Genomic DNA, 15,082 nt, shown 5'->3' on the forward strand with positions numbered 1-15,082 from the left:
GGTGGGAGGATCAGACTTCATGTCACATAGCCCCTCCCTCCTGTCATTGTCACCTTGTGGTAGGCGGAGCAGACTCCATGTCACATAGCTCCTCCCTCCTGTGTCACCTTGTGGTGGGAGGATCAGACTCCATGTCACATAGCCCCTCCCTCCTGTCATTGTCACCCTGTCGTGGGAGGAGCAGACTCCACGTCATATATCTCCTCCCTCCTGTCTATGTCACCCTGTGGTAGGAGGAGGACTCCATGTCACATAGCTCCTCCCTCCTGTCTGTGTCACTCTGTGGTGGGAGGAGCAGACTCCATGTCACATAGCTCCTCCCTCCTGTCTGTGTCACCCTGTGGTGGGAGGTGAAGACTACATGTCACATAGCTCCTCCCTCCTGTCTGTGTCACTCTGTGGTGGGAGGAGCAGACTCCATGTCACATAGCTCCTCCCTCCTGTCTGTGTCACCCTGTGGTGGGAGGTGAAGACTACATGTCACATAGCTCCTATCTCCCTATTGTGTCACCCCGTGGTGGGAGGAGCAGACTCCATGTCATATAGCTTCACATTTTGTCGCGAGTGCCATTTTTGCGCTGCTGTCACCACTTTCTAAATAGGTGACGTGGTGAGGGCAGGAAGTGGACGGGGCCAGCAAGTCTGAGCTGCCGTAGATTTCATCCTGGCGCCTTGTCATAAATTAGTCACATTTTTTGCCAGCATAGAAGATTTCAAATACCGGCGTAAAACGGCGTTCTTTAATAAATCTCCCCCATGTGTCACCTTGGGATGAAGGATTGTAAAAACACATACAACACTAGATGTTCTAGTTTCTTGTAAAAGGGAAGGTTTCACATTAAAAGCTGTATTTGATCTATCTAGAAAAATGTATCTGTGCCATATACCAGAAGAGAATACGTCTCTCGGTTCCCACCTGTTACTTCTTTATGAACGACCTACCGTATAACCATTTATATATAAAGAAGAAAAATGGAAGCTTTGAAATGCAATTGCTCTTCATTTATTTCATTGGCCTAATACCAAATGCCTCACCATGTCTCTGAACCCGGTAGTTTCCTAATGGCTAAGGCCTCATGTAAACGACCGTTGTTTTGGTCCGCATCCGAGCCGCAGTTTTTGCGGCTTGGATGCGGACCCATTCACTTCAACGGGGCCGTAAAAGATGCGGACAGCACTCGTGTGCTGTCCGCATCCGTTGCTGCGTTCCGTGGTCCACACAAAAAATATAACCTGTCCTATTCTTGTCCGTTTTGCGGACAAGAATAGGCAGTTATATCAATGGCTGTCCATCCCGTCCTGCAAATGGCTGAACGCACACGGACGCCATCCGAGTTTTGCGGATCCGCAATTAGAGGACCGCAAAACACACAACGGTCATGTGCATTAGGCCTAAGTCTGCTCCTTTCATCTCCTAACCTAACTGCAAAGACACCGTAAAAAGAAAGCAGCCGCGCATGTGCGGCCACCCTCCGTTCACTGAAAATAACAGAGGGACGGCATTCTCATAGTGCTCTCTCCATTCACCGCTATAGGATTTCGGGAAAAAGCCGAGTGCGCTCACACGATTATTTTCTTTACTTCCATAGCAATTAATAGAGAGCACAGCGCATATGCGCGGTGTGCACTCCTTAACTGAGGAGACGCCTTTCCCGAGTTAGCACCTATCTTACATTGATGGCTGTCCTAGCGATATGCCATCAATGCCTGAGATGGGCCAACCCCTCTGAAAGGGGTTGTCTCACTTCAACAAATGGCATTTATCATGTAGAGAAAGTTAACACAAGACACTTACTAATGTATTGTGATTGCCTATATTGCTTCCTTTGCTGGCTAGGTTCATTTTTCCAACACTGCTCATTTCCATGGTTACGACCACCCTGCAATCCATCAGTAGTGGACGTGCTTGCACACTACTGGGAAAAGTGTTGGCCTCTCTGGTGGCCGGGACTGTGCAAGCTCAATAGTGTGCAAGCACAACCACTAGTTTTGAGCGAATCAAGCTTCGGATCCAAGATCTGAAGTCGATTAATTCAAAACGTCGAGATCTGTCTCTGTACAGCATTCAAATGTATGGGTTTTGGCGATGGAAATTTGTGAATAACTTCCGATTTTTAAACTTGAAAACCATTTTAAAACTTGGATTCGGATTCAAGTTTTAAAATGTTTTTCAAGTTTAAAAATTGAAGTCCCGAGTTAAAGAATTTCCCTTGCCAGAGCCCATACAGACAGGTCTCTGTACAGCATTCAAATGAAGTTTTGAACTAATCGATTTCGGATCTTGGATCCGAAGCTCGATTCGCTCAACACTAACGACCACCACTGATGGATTGCAGGGTGGTTGTAACCATGGAAATGAGTAGTGTATGATGTGATGGAAGGATGAATCCAAGCAGCAAAGGAGGCAACATAGACACTCACAATACATTAGTAAGTGCCTTGTATTAACTGTGTCTACATGATAAATGCCATTTGCTGTAGTGAGACAACCCCTTTAAGTATTTTTTTAAATCAGAATCTAAAAGATTATTATAAGTCCCCTGAGTGATCAGGATTGGATGACTGACTCACTGAGAGGAAGCACTTACTATTTGCCTAAAAAATGCATTTATTTCCTTACGGTCCCTGTTGAGTAATTCAAAGGCCTTTTAGTGGGTGCATCTGCACAGATTTTATATAGATGATGTCCTAAAGGAGTTTAAGGGGCTTAGTTATATACAGCGCGTGATGAGATGTGCTGTCCCTCAGCAGTTGCATGCACACTTGGCCGTTTCTGTGTCTGCCATTCAGTTCAAGTCAACGGAGAGTGATAGAGAACACATGGCCGCCTCTCTGCAGAGCTGGTCCATCCACTCTTGGAAGTACAGTATAGACAACAGTTAAAGAGCTTATTCCACAAGTTTAAAGAGTAAGTATACTTGTTTTAAAATTTTTGATCAGAAGTGGTGATCGGCGGGGATCCCAGCTCTGAGAGCCCGACCGATCGCTAGAACGAGGGGTCAGAAGTGCTCAACTGAACGCAGCTTCTCCTCGATGCTGAGCGCCAGACTGTAGACAAACTCAACAGAAACTGTAGACGAACTCAACGGCAAAGAGATGGCTGATCGCTTCTGACCCCGATTGGTGGGGGTCTAAGAGCAGAGACCCCTGCCGGTCACTACTTCTGATGTCTCTATGACATATCAAAAATGGGAATAACTCTTTTACTCAAATATCTGGAGGACTGATTGACCTTCCAGTGGGCAGGCGGCAGCTCATTAAGCACCTGCATCTACCAGAAAGCACTGCAATTAGATCCTGTTAACTAAGCCTTCCTCCCCTGTCCCTCACATACAGCCCCAGAGATACATATGGTATGCAATGCCCCCACAATTTCCTTTTTCGGCTGTCAAGATTGAGATACAGATATATATGTGTTTATGAATTTAGAAGCGAGGGTGAATGCATAAAAGGTGTCTGGGCTGCTTCACCATGAGATCACTACGCCGATGCGGAGGGGAAGGAAGCAGTGAGCTACTGAGCAAGTCAGTCCATCACTGAATGCAGCAGGGGGCGCTACAGGTGAGGAAAATTCCTCCCACACTCCAAAGACATACTGATAGGCAACTTAGATTCTCATGGGGGACAGTTGGATGCTAATGTCTGCAAAGCGCTGCAGTATATAGTAGCGCTATATAAGTGCATAAAATAAATAAATGTAGGGCACATGAATATATATTTATTGCATCTATATTGCAATAATACTTCAATTTCATTGCGCCTAGAGTCATAGAACTGAAGTGTCTGATGAAGCTTCTGCAGTCCTAATGATCCAGAAACAACACCAGAAAAGTTAGCATTTAACCCAGTGTAAGGGAAGCGAATACCTTTTGCTATCATAATAATATAGAATTTCTATCATATCACTCAAAGCTACAGTACTGTCCTATGGGGGAAGAGCCTTAAGATTCATGGCAGCCATCACTATACACATGCACTTTTCTTATATCCATTGGTCATCTCAGTTACTAGCATGTGAAAATCATACGGAAGAAAATGAAGGCAACTAAATCTTGTGTCCCACATTGAGGAGACAGGGTTTGATGGTCTAACCGAGGAGATTCCTATTGAAGTTTAACATTACTATAAAAGTTTAATTCTGCACAAAAATATTCCCGTTTTCCCTCTTTGTCTCGTCTCTATTTAGCAATTCTACCTCTCTCTCTGCCCTCTGGAGGGGATTCTGCTCACGTCAGCAGCAGGCTCACACCATTTGCCATGTGTGCCAGGGTGACACCATGCCAGGGTAGCACCGTCTGTTACCGTGGTAACCCTCCCCTCTTCCCCAAACCTTTCCAACCCTGCCAGAGACAGGAAAAAAAAAAAAAGGAGAGAAAGCTTAGGGAGAAATGGATGTAAAGAAGGATATGGGCAACTGTGGTACAGAAGTAGATGAAGCGATGGCGTAGGTAGGGCGATCGGTTACAGGAAAGAAGGGAAATATATAACCTGAGGATAAGCTAAGTTAGTCACACTAGAAATAAAGGGTTAATTACCCTACATACAGTAGTTTTTGTAAGGGTACATACGGGCGGAACATGAAATGGAGGACAGACAAAAAAAAAAAAAAAGGCGAAGAATTTTCTGCAGATTGTAGATCTATAAATTGAAAAGTGAAATATTCATGGTGGAAATTTGCCCTGAAAATTGCCCTGAAAATTGCCAGGCTGCGATTATAAAAATCCTCCCTGCAGGTCAATTTTCGCATAGATTTTTTACACCATGTGCAAAAAAGGTTTGTTTAATTGTCGCCCCCCCCCCCCCCCCCCCCCCCCCTTTCGCTTATACTGTAACATGTTGCGGATTTTAAGCCCACAATTCTGCGATGGAACCTCTGTAGCGTATGCGCCCCATGAGGATGTACCCTAAAGGTAGAAGGCAAACGGCGCCAAGCAGCAGACTAGGATTACGGGTCAGATATGTGACATGGAGAACTCATACAGTCATCTGAGGCGACATGGAGACTATATGGTCTGCAATATGCAAGATATCGAGGATGTAAACATAAATCTTACCCAAAAAACGAAAAGCCAGCATAATCAAAAATATCAAGACAAGTCAAGATACCGTAGAAAGAAAATGATTAAAAGATGAATGTACATAAAAAAGAGGAGGAAACCTAACCACAAAACCTTTCCATTGCTCCATGCAGGTTGTGTTTCATAAATTAATAGCACATTCTGTGATGATTTGTTTAACACTGATGATGCTTTATACACAGACTCATTAAAATCAATGTTCGTGTATAACTTTGTCTTAGGTTTGCCCCAGAGGCGACTGTCTGCTGCCAAAATCAATATTTAAATGGATTGTATGAGAATAGAAAAAAAGGTCTGTTTTTCTCTGCCTTAAAAAAAAAAAAACACCTCCACTCCATTTGCTATGTTTCGTATTGCTTCAAGCAAATGGGGCTAAGCTGCAATACCAGACAAGACCATCAATAAGGGTGGTGCTGTTTACGGAAAAAAATATCTAAATTATATAAATTTATAATTAAATTATGTATGTCATACAAGGGCAACATAAAGCAGTAACCAGAATGACTCCATAGTTGAGAAACTCTGTTATAGATGGGGTTATTTCATGAAGGATGTAAACCATTTAAGGCTACTTTCAAACTCGCGTCTTGGCTTTCCGTTTCTGAGATCCGTTCAGGGCTCTCGCAAGCGGTCCAAAACGGATTAGTTTTGCCCTAATCCATTCTGAATGAATAAGGATCCGCCCAGAATGCATCAGTTTGCCTCCGTTCCGTCTCCATTCCGCTCTGGAGGCTGCCTGCAGCGTTTTGCTGTCCGCTTGCCGAAACTGAGCCAAACGGATCCGTCCTGGCACACAATGTAAGTCAATGGGGACGGTTTTCTATGACACAATCTGGCAATCCGTTCTAGCTATGTTACAGATAATACAAACTGATCCGTTCATGACGGATGCATGCGGTTGTATTATTGTAACAGATACGTTTTTGCAGATCCATGACGGATCCGCCTAAAACACGAATGTGAAAGTAGCCTTAATTGAACACCATATGTTACATGACAATCTCCTTCTAAAAAAGCTAGAACCAGCCCTGTACCTCATATGGGTCCCAAGATCTCCTCATTCATTGTTCCAATTGCTCTGCTAGATTTATTTCAAGCTGGCAGCTCCGGGATGTGTCCTTTCTGCTACAGCATTCTCCCTGTAAGGCCTCATGCACATGACCATTGTTTGGGTCCAAATCCGAGCCGGCTCAGATGCGAATCCATTCACTTCAATAGGGCGCAAAAGATGCAGACAGCACTCCGTTGCTCTTGTTCTATTCTTGTCCGTTTTGGGGAGAAGAGTAGGCATTTCTATAATGGGCAGCGGAAAGCACACAGGCGGACCGCAAAAAATGTAGAGGTCATGTGCATGTACCCTAAGGCTGGGTGCACATTACATTTTTGTTTTAAGTTTAGTGTATACAAAAAACGTATACACAGTGGCATCCATCACCACAGAGTTCCATTGTAAAAAAAAAAAAAGTATACGTTAAATGTATATGGTTTTTTACTGGACTCTGCAGGATGGAAAGCGTGGTGTACTGCGGTTTTGTATGCTGTTTCCCCCCAAACATATAGGTTAAAGGTAGGGCAAAACATGATCTGAACCCAGTCTGTAACAGCATCAACAGTAGATATAACTGGTGGCAGTTGAAGGATAGAACTGAGTATGTGTGACCAGCTTGGACAGGTGGACAGAGAAATTAGGGGGAAAAACAAACAGCAGATGGCACTATACAGATACGTATTTACAGTGGTTATATTAAATAATAAACTACAGCCAATTACAAAAGTATTTAGATCAAGGTGCTGGTTTGAAAATATACAATATTTTTTTAATGGGACAACTATAATTTAGGTAGGTCACGGCAGATTGGTAGAAACATGTCACTGAATTTCTACCAGGTGGCTTTGTAGGCCAAACTATTACAACCACCTCCACTCAGCAGCTGTATTTGGGAGCTTAGCATAGATCATGGCAATTCTTTTAATGCCCTTGGCAGATAGCTAAACTTTTAGGCATTTTATATGTGGTGACTAATGGTAGCCACACTAAGGTACCCAAAACGGAAGGTTTGTGGTTCACCGTGTTGCACCCTGTGCAGAGATTACTTACAATAACATGCAGACAATCAAGGATCACTACCATCAATGACCACCAGGTAGCACTGCAGAAAACTCCATTCAAATAATCCTTTCAAAGTACACAGTCATTGGTACATTATGCTGGACTGTATATTCTAGGTACTGTAGACTACTTAATGAAAGCCTGCATTATCCTTGAGATTTTCAACACAGGCATGTCAGAACTTCTATGGTTACTCCTAAGCAATAACCTGTATAGTGAAGATATGTCAATGATCAGTACAAGAACACACTGATCAAAGACTTTCACTTGTAACCTTCTCCTAATACACCAGAGGACTGTATTATGAAGTGATTTCCTAACATACAGATGTTGCAGGGTTAGCACTCCAGCTCTTAACTAAAATGTCTTAACTCATCGCGTTATCTTGAAACAAAAGCCATTGAAAAGCAATTGCTTAACGCATTTAGTTTAGATAACATGTCTCATAAAGCTGCTACATCAGTACGCCCATATCACTCTGAAGGCAATATATGCAAATAGGTAAACAGAGGAGGGCAACACAAGGGAATTTAAAGTGTCCGTGTACTGTGAAATAACTTTTGATATGTTAACGTGAAATATCAAAGGTTTTGATCGGTGGGGGTCCGAGTGCTGAGGACCCACTGATCGCTAGAATGAGAAAGAATATCTACTCCTATTACTCTATATATCTTCTCTTATATCTCCTCCTATTACTCCATATATCCCCCCCCTATATCTCCTCCTATTACTCCATATAACCTCTCCTATATCTCCTCCTATTACTCCGTATAACCTCTCTTATATCTCCTATTACTCCATATAACATCTCCTATATCTCCTCCTATTACTCCATATAACCTCTCCTGTATCTCCTCCTATTACTCCATATATCCTCCCCTATATCTCCTCCTATTACTCCATATAACCTCTCCTATATCTCCTATTACTCCATATAACCTCTCCTATATCTCCTGCTATTTCTCTATATATCCTCTCCGATATCTACTCCTATTACTCCATATAATCTCTATTACTCCATATAACCTCTGATACATCTCCTGCTATTACTCCGTATAACCTCTCCCATATCTCCTATTACTTCATATAACCTCTCCTATATCTCCTCCTATTACTCCATATAACCTCTCCTCTTTCTCCTCCTATTACTCCATGTAACCTCTCCTGTATCTCCTCCTATTACTCCATATATCCTCCCCTATATCTCCTCCTATTACTCCATATAACCTCTCCCATATCTCCTATTACTTCATATAACCTCTCCTATATCTCCTCCTATTACTCCATATAACCTCTCCTATATCTCCTCCTATTACTCCATATAACCTCTCCTCTATCTCCTCCTATTACTCCATATAACCTCTCCTCTATCTCCTCCTATTACTCCATATAACCTCTCCTATATCTCCTCCTATTACTCCATATAACCTCTCCTATATCTCCTCCTATTACTCCGTATAACCTTTCCTATAACTCCATATATCCTCTCCTATATCTCCTCCTGTTACTCCATATAATCTCTCCTGTATTTCCTCCTATTGCTCCATATCGCATCTCCTATATCTCCTCCTATTACTTCATATAACCTCTCCTATATCTCCTCCTATTACTATATATATCCTCTGCTATATCTCCTCCTATTACTCCATATAACCTATCCTATATCTCCTCCTATTATTTAATATAACCTCTCCTATATCTTCTCCTATTACTCCATATAACCCCTTTTATATCTCTTTTTATTACTCTATATAACCTCTCCTATATCTCCTACTATTACTCTATATAACCTCTCCTATATCTCCTGCTATTACTCCACATAACCTCTCCTATATTTTCTTCTATTACTCCATATAACCTCTCCTATATCTCCTCCTATTACTACATATATCCTGTCCTATATCTCCTCCTGTTACTCCATATAACCTCTCCCTATGTCTCCTCCTATTACTCCATATAAACCCTCTTATATCTCTTTCTATTACTCTATATAACCTCTCCTATATCTCCTACTATTACTCTATATAACCTCTCCTATAACTCCATATCACCTCTCCTATATTTCCTCCTATTACTCTATATAACCTATCCTATATCTCCTCCTATTACTCCATATAACCTCTCCTATATCTCCTCCTATTACTCCATATAACCTCTCCTATATCTCCTCCTATTACTCCATATAACCTCTCCTATATCTCCATATAACCTGTCCTATATCTAATCCTATTACTCCATATAACCTCTCCTATATCTCCTCCTATTACTCCATATATTCTCTCCTATTAATCCATATTACATCGCCCTATATCTCCTCCTATTACTCCATATAATCTCTCTGTATCTTCTCCTATTGCTCCATGTACCATCTTCCTATATGCCACGCCATATGAATGGAAATACAGCATTGCAGAATACTTGAGTATGCTGTATTTAACTTGGGAGCAGTAATAGAAAGTACATTTGTGCTTCTGATGGAATTTTTTTAGAAGCGGGAGCCTGTGGGGGGAAAACTCGTGATCTTCTAATTTTTACAGAAACAATGTTAATACAAAACAGAAATTGAATCAGACTATTAAGCTGAACACAGAGGTCATAGAAAGTGTCACTTAAGTGCTCATCTTCTTCTTCTGTACTGCAGTGTGTAGACTCAGTACATAATAGAACGTAAGCTTTGCAGACAAGCCATGGAATATACAATATTCCTTCCCTTGATATCAGCTCATAGACTCTATATGTCGCTCTTCAGAAAGTGTAAGGGTTGTCAACACAAATCTTCTGCATTATGATAAGATGGACAGAAGGCTCCCTTTGCGTGAGCACTAAAACGGCACGGACTGGGCCCTTACCTTCCCGTTCACACATTGCCTACACAGAGAGAGAACTATTTTGATTCCCATTATTCACAAGATTTATAAATATTTGCAAATTAAAAGATCAGTTAAGGCCTGCTTAATGAGGATCTAATTAGACTTTGGGTTATATCTAATGTGCTTGAACTTGTTCCATTAAAACTAGGGCACCATCAATCAGTGTCTGCAACTGATACTGCAGGGAAAGGAGTGATTGCGTTCTGCATATACCAATACGTGATTTTTACGTGAAATTATAAGCCCTCCACTTGCCGAAAGTGTCATTATATAGAATAGTATAAGTCTAATGATACATTGCTTGTCGATTAATTACTTTTTTTCTGTGTGACATATTTAAGTGGCCTGATGCAGAGCTGACTCGCAAGCATATTGCAGCCTACTGGCTGGAGACTTTTTTCAAGGTGACATATGAAAGGCATGGACTTTTCATTGTGCTCTTTTTTCACAGTGTAGTAGTCTTAGAAGGTACACTGATGCAATTGGGTGCAAATTCTGGTGCCTGGGGGGACTCTGCACCTGACTGCAGAGGTATGATGGCATGATAATTGTACAGTAATGTAATAACTGTAGACAGAGTTATCTTACAATAGACCATGATATTTGGGGGGCATTCTAGTAAAGGTTCTGCTTCAAGGCCCAGCAGCCTCAAGCTTTTTTCCTTATGCAAAATGTAGGGTCAAAACAAGATAAAAAATAAATATATATATATATATATATATTTATGATATATATATATATATTTATTTATTTATGTTATATATAAATATATATATATATATATATATATATATATATTATGCTATATATATATATAATGATATATATATGATATATATATATATATATATAATATATATATTTAAGTTATATATTTATGATAATATTTATATATATATACACACACACATATCTTTATTAATAAAATCATGCTGTGACATCAGTCACCCCTGATTAAATACAGAGGTCAATTCCAATTACTTCAAAAAGTCCTGTCCTTGTGCTTGGGTATTTAGTCTTATTAATGGTGTGTTCTTGATTTTAAAGATAATCACCCTCTTCTCATTTAAACTACTCCATTTCTAGCTGTATCATTTCTAATAAACCAGATATCTATGATCTTCCAGTATAATATTCATATGTATTGCAGTTACTGGGACTTACGTGTAAGGCTAGGGATAGATTTCTTAAAGGTTCAATTTTTTCTCTTGATGTTTGTCATAATCTCACACACAAAATCTATCTATTATCTATCTAACGGTCTATCTATCTATCTAACGGTCTATCTATCTAACGCTATATCTATCTATCTAAAGCTATATCTATCTATCTAACGCTATATCTATCTATCTATCTAACGCTATATCTATCTATCTATCTATCTATCTATCTATCTATCTAACGGTCTATCTATCTATCTAACGCTATATCTATCTAACGGTCTATCTATCTATCTAACGGTCTATCTATCTATCTAACGGTCTATCTATCTATCTAACGCTATATCTATCTATCTATCTATCTATCTCTCTATCTATCTCTGTGTGTGCCTCAATTAAACATGCACAAGTTTATCTGGTTCGCTAAACTGCTTATAGTGTAATCTATGTCCATCCATTAAAAGTAATCCGCTTCCGTGATTGACAAATTTATAAAAAGTACTTGTTCAATATGAGGCCTGTGCATGGTTACGGCATGCTACTGTACCACCACATAGACCACCTTGAGATATGGCTAAGAAGTGTTAAATTAGCCATAGAACGAGAAATATTTATAATGAACGGCATGAGATAGAGAGCTGTATCGGATGAATATAAATTACAACATACTAAATTCTAGAAATGATATCAGTCTTCAATGGAATATATATATATATAACACATATAAATATATATATGTGTATATATATATATATATATGTACTATTAAGCAGAAAAAAATCTTTAAAAAAAAAAAGTAAATAAAAAAAAAATTGCCAATTTCTCTCATTGTTAGCTCTATAATTTATTTTTATTTATTTGACCTATTAAAATATATCCATAAAAAAAATCTTCCACATATTCTGTCCCAGAGGCATCAAAGAAAGATTAGATTTAGAACTAAGTTGTTATTCCCATTTACATAGAAACTGTCATTATTTTCTCAAATCTCCCAATACGTCTCTCCATCACTTCTAAGGGTCCCTGCTTTAATCTGATTGTAAGCCCTCATTTTGTCCATTACGTGCTGATTGTAAGCTTACTAATCTGAAGTCATTATCTTGGATTTCTGGAGTGGTGTAAAATACACGTATTCTTCATGAGGTATTCAGAATGATTGGAGATGGTCACACCCTATAATGTACATAATAAAAGGAAATTCCATTGTACTGGTGACCAAATGGCTTTTTTTGTGTGCTGGTATTTCCTAATGCTACAGAGCCAATGTATGTTTATGGTATAAATGGAAATGCATTGGTGTATGTTGCAATATCTTATATAGGCTTCAAAGCATCTATCGCATTGATGTACATGAAAATTTAGACATTGAGAAGGTTCCCTTAAAGTATGTACAATACTTCTGGAAAGACGTTATATGAGGACTACACATTTGACATATCTATGTATTGTAAATTATTTGTAAAAACATTCATGTAAAACCATGGCAGAATGTCTTTAGGAAGGAGATTGTGCACTGATATCTTAATCGGGCTGATATGTTACGTATTCAAGTGTATATTCTAAATATTACTTAGTACTGCACACACACACACACACACATATATATATATATATATACACCAGTATATATATATATATATATATATATATATAGTTAAGCAAAAACGGCTTGCTATTGGTAGGAATCTGCTCTTAATACAAAGATTGTATAGTGTGTTCAGGTCAAGGAATATGCATTATGGTCATACCATATGTTACATGCGTGATTCTAAAGTTATATTAATTAGGATATAAAAATTGTATATTCATTGCAATTCTTGTCGATACGATAATAGATCTGTTTAGCAAGAGGTGAATATAAGTTTGTGATTAGATTTATGGCAGTTTATTAGCTCAGGACAAGGGTGATTAATAAAGCTAATGTTAATTCAGCTCGTTGAGATAAAACTTCTTTTCTGGTTCTGAATATCACAGCCCATCTTGTTATGAAACCTGGAAATGTGCGTCTCTGTTACAAAATAGAGCAGGAAGGGTATACTTTGTGGATGAGTAGTCAATTGGAGGGTGAAAGTGAAAAGGAAGGAAAACATGTTAATAATAAGGGTGTGGGGAGTGGACAATGAGAAGTCAGCTTGTGGTATGAGAAAATTCCTAGAGTCAGGAGATAATTAACAGTCATCAAATCATTCATTAAAAAGCAAATCAGCTGAAATACTGCAGCGAGAGAAATGGGATACAATGAAACTAAGCAACTTACAAAATAAAAAGTAAAAACATAAACAAAGTTTAAAAAAGAAGACATTGATGGCAAATATTAGTAAAAAAAAAAGAAAGTTCTCTCTACGACAGAGTAGCGAAAGTAAATGACCAATGTGACGGAGTCAGCAATGTATAAAGCAGGTAAAGCTAGACTGTCAACTACAAATAAGAAACAAAGATGAAAGGAACAAATAAGGTAGTCTGAAACAGAATGAGCTGAGCAAAAAGAATAAAAACTGAACTGTGAACTGAAAGGAAATATGAGAAAATCCACCTAGGGAAAACATTGCGAATACGGATTTACAGGTTAAAATTAAGAAACAAAAACATAAAAGTAGGCAAGAAAGAGTTAACAGGTGATTCAATGTAGGTGTTAATACAAAGCAAATATGAAAATAGGAGAGGACAGGGACAGTGAGACAAAAGTCAAAAAGGAAATGTGGTAAAATAAATGAATAAAAACTTGATAACCGTATATAAAATAGCTTATATAAATGTCAAAAAAGTGAAAAATCAATCAGGAAAAATATAGATAGATGATAGCTAGATAGATAGATAGATAGATAGATAGATAGATAGATAGATAGAAATATAGGAAAATACAAAGTTTATATGTCTTTACATAAGCGGAAAAAAAGTAAAACTTCTGTGATGAAAAAAATGAAGTGGAAATAAGTGAATACATTAAATAAGAAAGTGACTACCTGTAAAATCTGGGGGGAAAAATACATTAAAAAGTCAAAACTCAAAGTATGCAGACCTGGACCAAAATGTATCAAAATTTTAAAAATAAACAAATGAGCATAAAATGAAAGAAGAAGAGAGGGAAAAAAAAGTCACTGCCGTTATGTACAGCTACAACCTCCAGTGCAGAAGGGGTTAAAATGTCGAGTGTGGTATAGTAGGAAGAGAGCGCGTACTAAGGAAAATGAAAAAAATCTGGGAATACAGGAGAGGGAGATTTACTCTGAAAAGCAACGTCTTTAAAATGTGTGACTTGGCTGAAATATACTGGGCAGTGCCAGCAAAACCGCAGAGAACGAGTGAGGGAGACAGGAGTGGCAGAGAGAAGGAGAAGAGGGAGGAAAAAGGAAAGAGATATACTTTATATATCATATCACTAGTAATACACTGTTTTTTTCATTTACTATCAGAAGGGAAGGAGTAAGCAATTTGACGATTTCCGAGCTTAGGTATTTTGTGCAAACTGAAGAAGCGAGAAAGTATATATATGGACAGGAAACTGTTTCATCTCTACCCCACCCCCCCCCAACACACCATCCTCAGCCATAAGCGACGGTTTTACTTCTTATGCCAAAACCTGCATGGCAAAATAAAGCAAAAACAAAAATGAAACCAAAATAAATACTAAAAAAGATAAGAAGCTAGAACGAAGCAGACAGTAACTCTGTGTCTCGTCAATTTAAAGAAAATAAAACGTTGAACTTTCGTGTATGCTTTTTTTTTTTTTAAGTTGTCTGTTTTGGCAAAACCTTTTTCTGCCTTCAATATTTTTTTTTCACGCTCTCTCTCTCTAGCTCTACACTTCCCTCCTCCCTTCCCTCTTTCTCTCTCTCTCCCCTCCCTTTTTCTCTGCTATTGGCT

At 38.9% G+C, this 15,082-nt stretch overlaps 1 protein-coding gene across 6 annotated transcripts in view; it reads left to right on the forward strand.

Annotated features, from left to right (window-relative positions):
• The window catches only part of NFIX (nuclear factor I X), a 167,810-nt gene that overhangs the window by 67,569 nt on the left and 85,159 nt on the right, over window positions 1-15,082 (forward strand). The gene's annotated exons all lie outside the window — the stretch shown is intronic.

Source organism: Bufo bufo, chromosome 1 (genome assembly GCF_905171765.1).
Source record: "Bufo bufo chromosome 1, aBufBuf1.1, whole genome shotgun sequence".
NCBI classification, from domain to species: domain Eukaryota; kingdom Metazoa; phylum Chordata; class Amphibia; order Anura; family Bufonidae; genus Bufo; species Bufo bufo.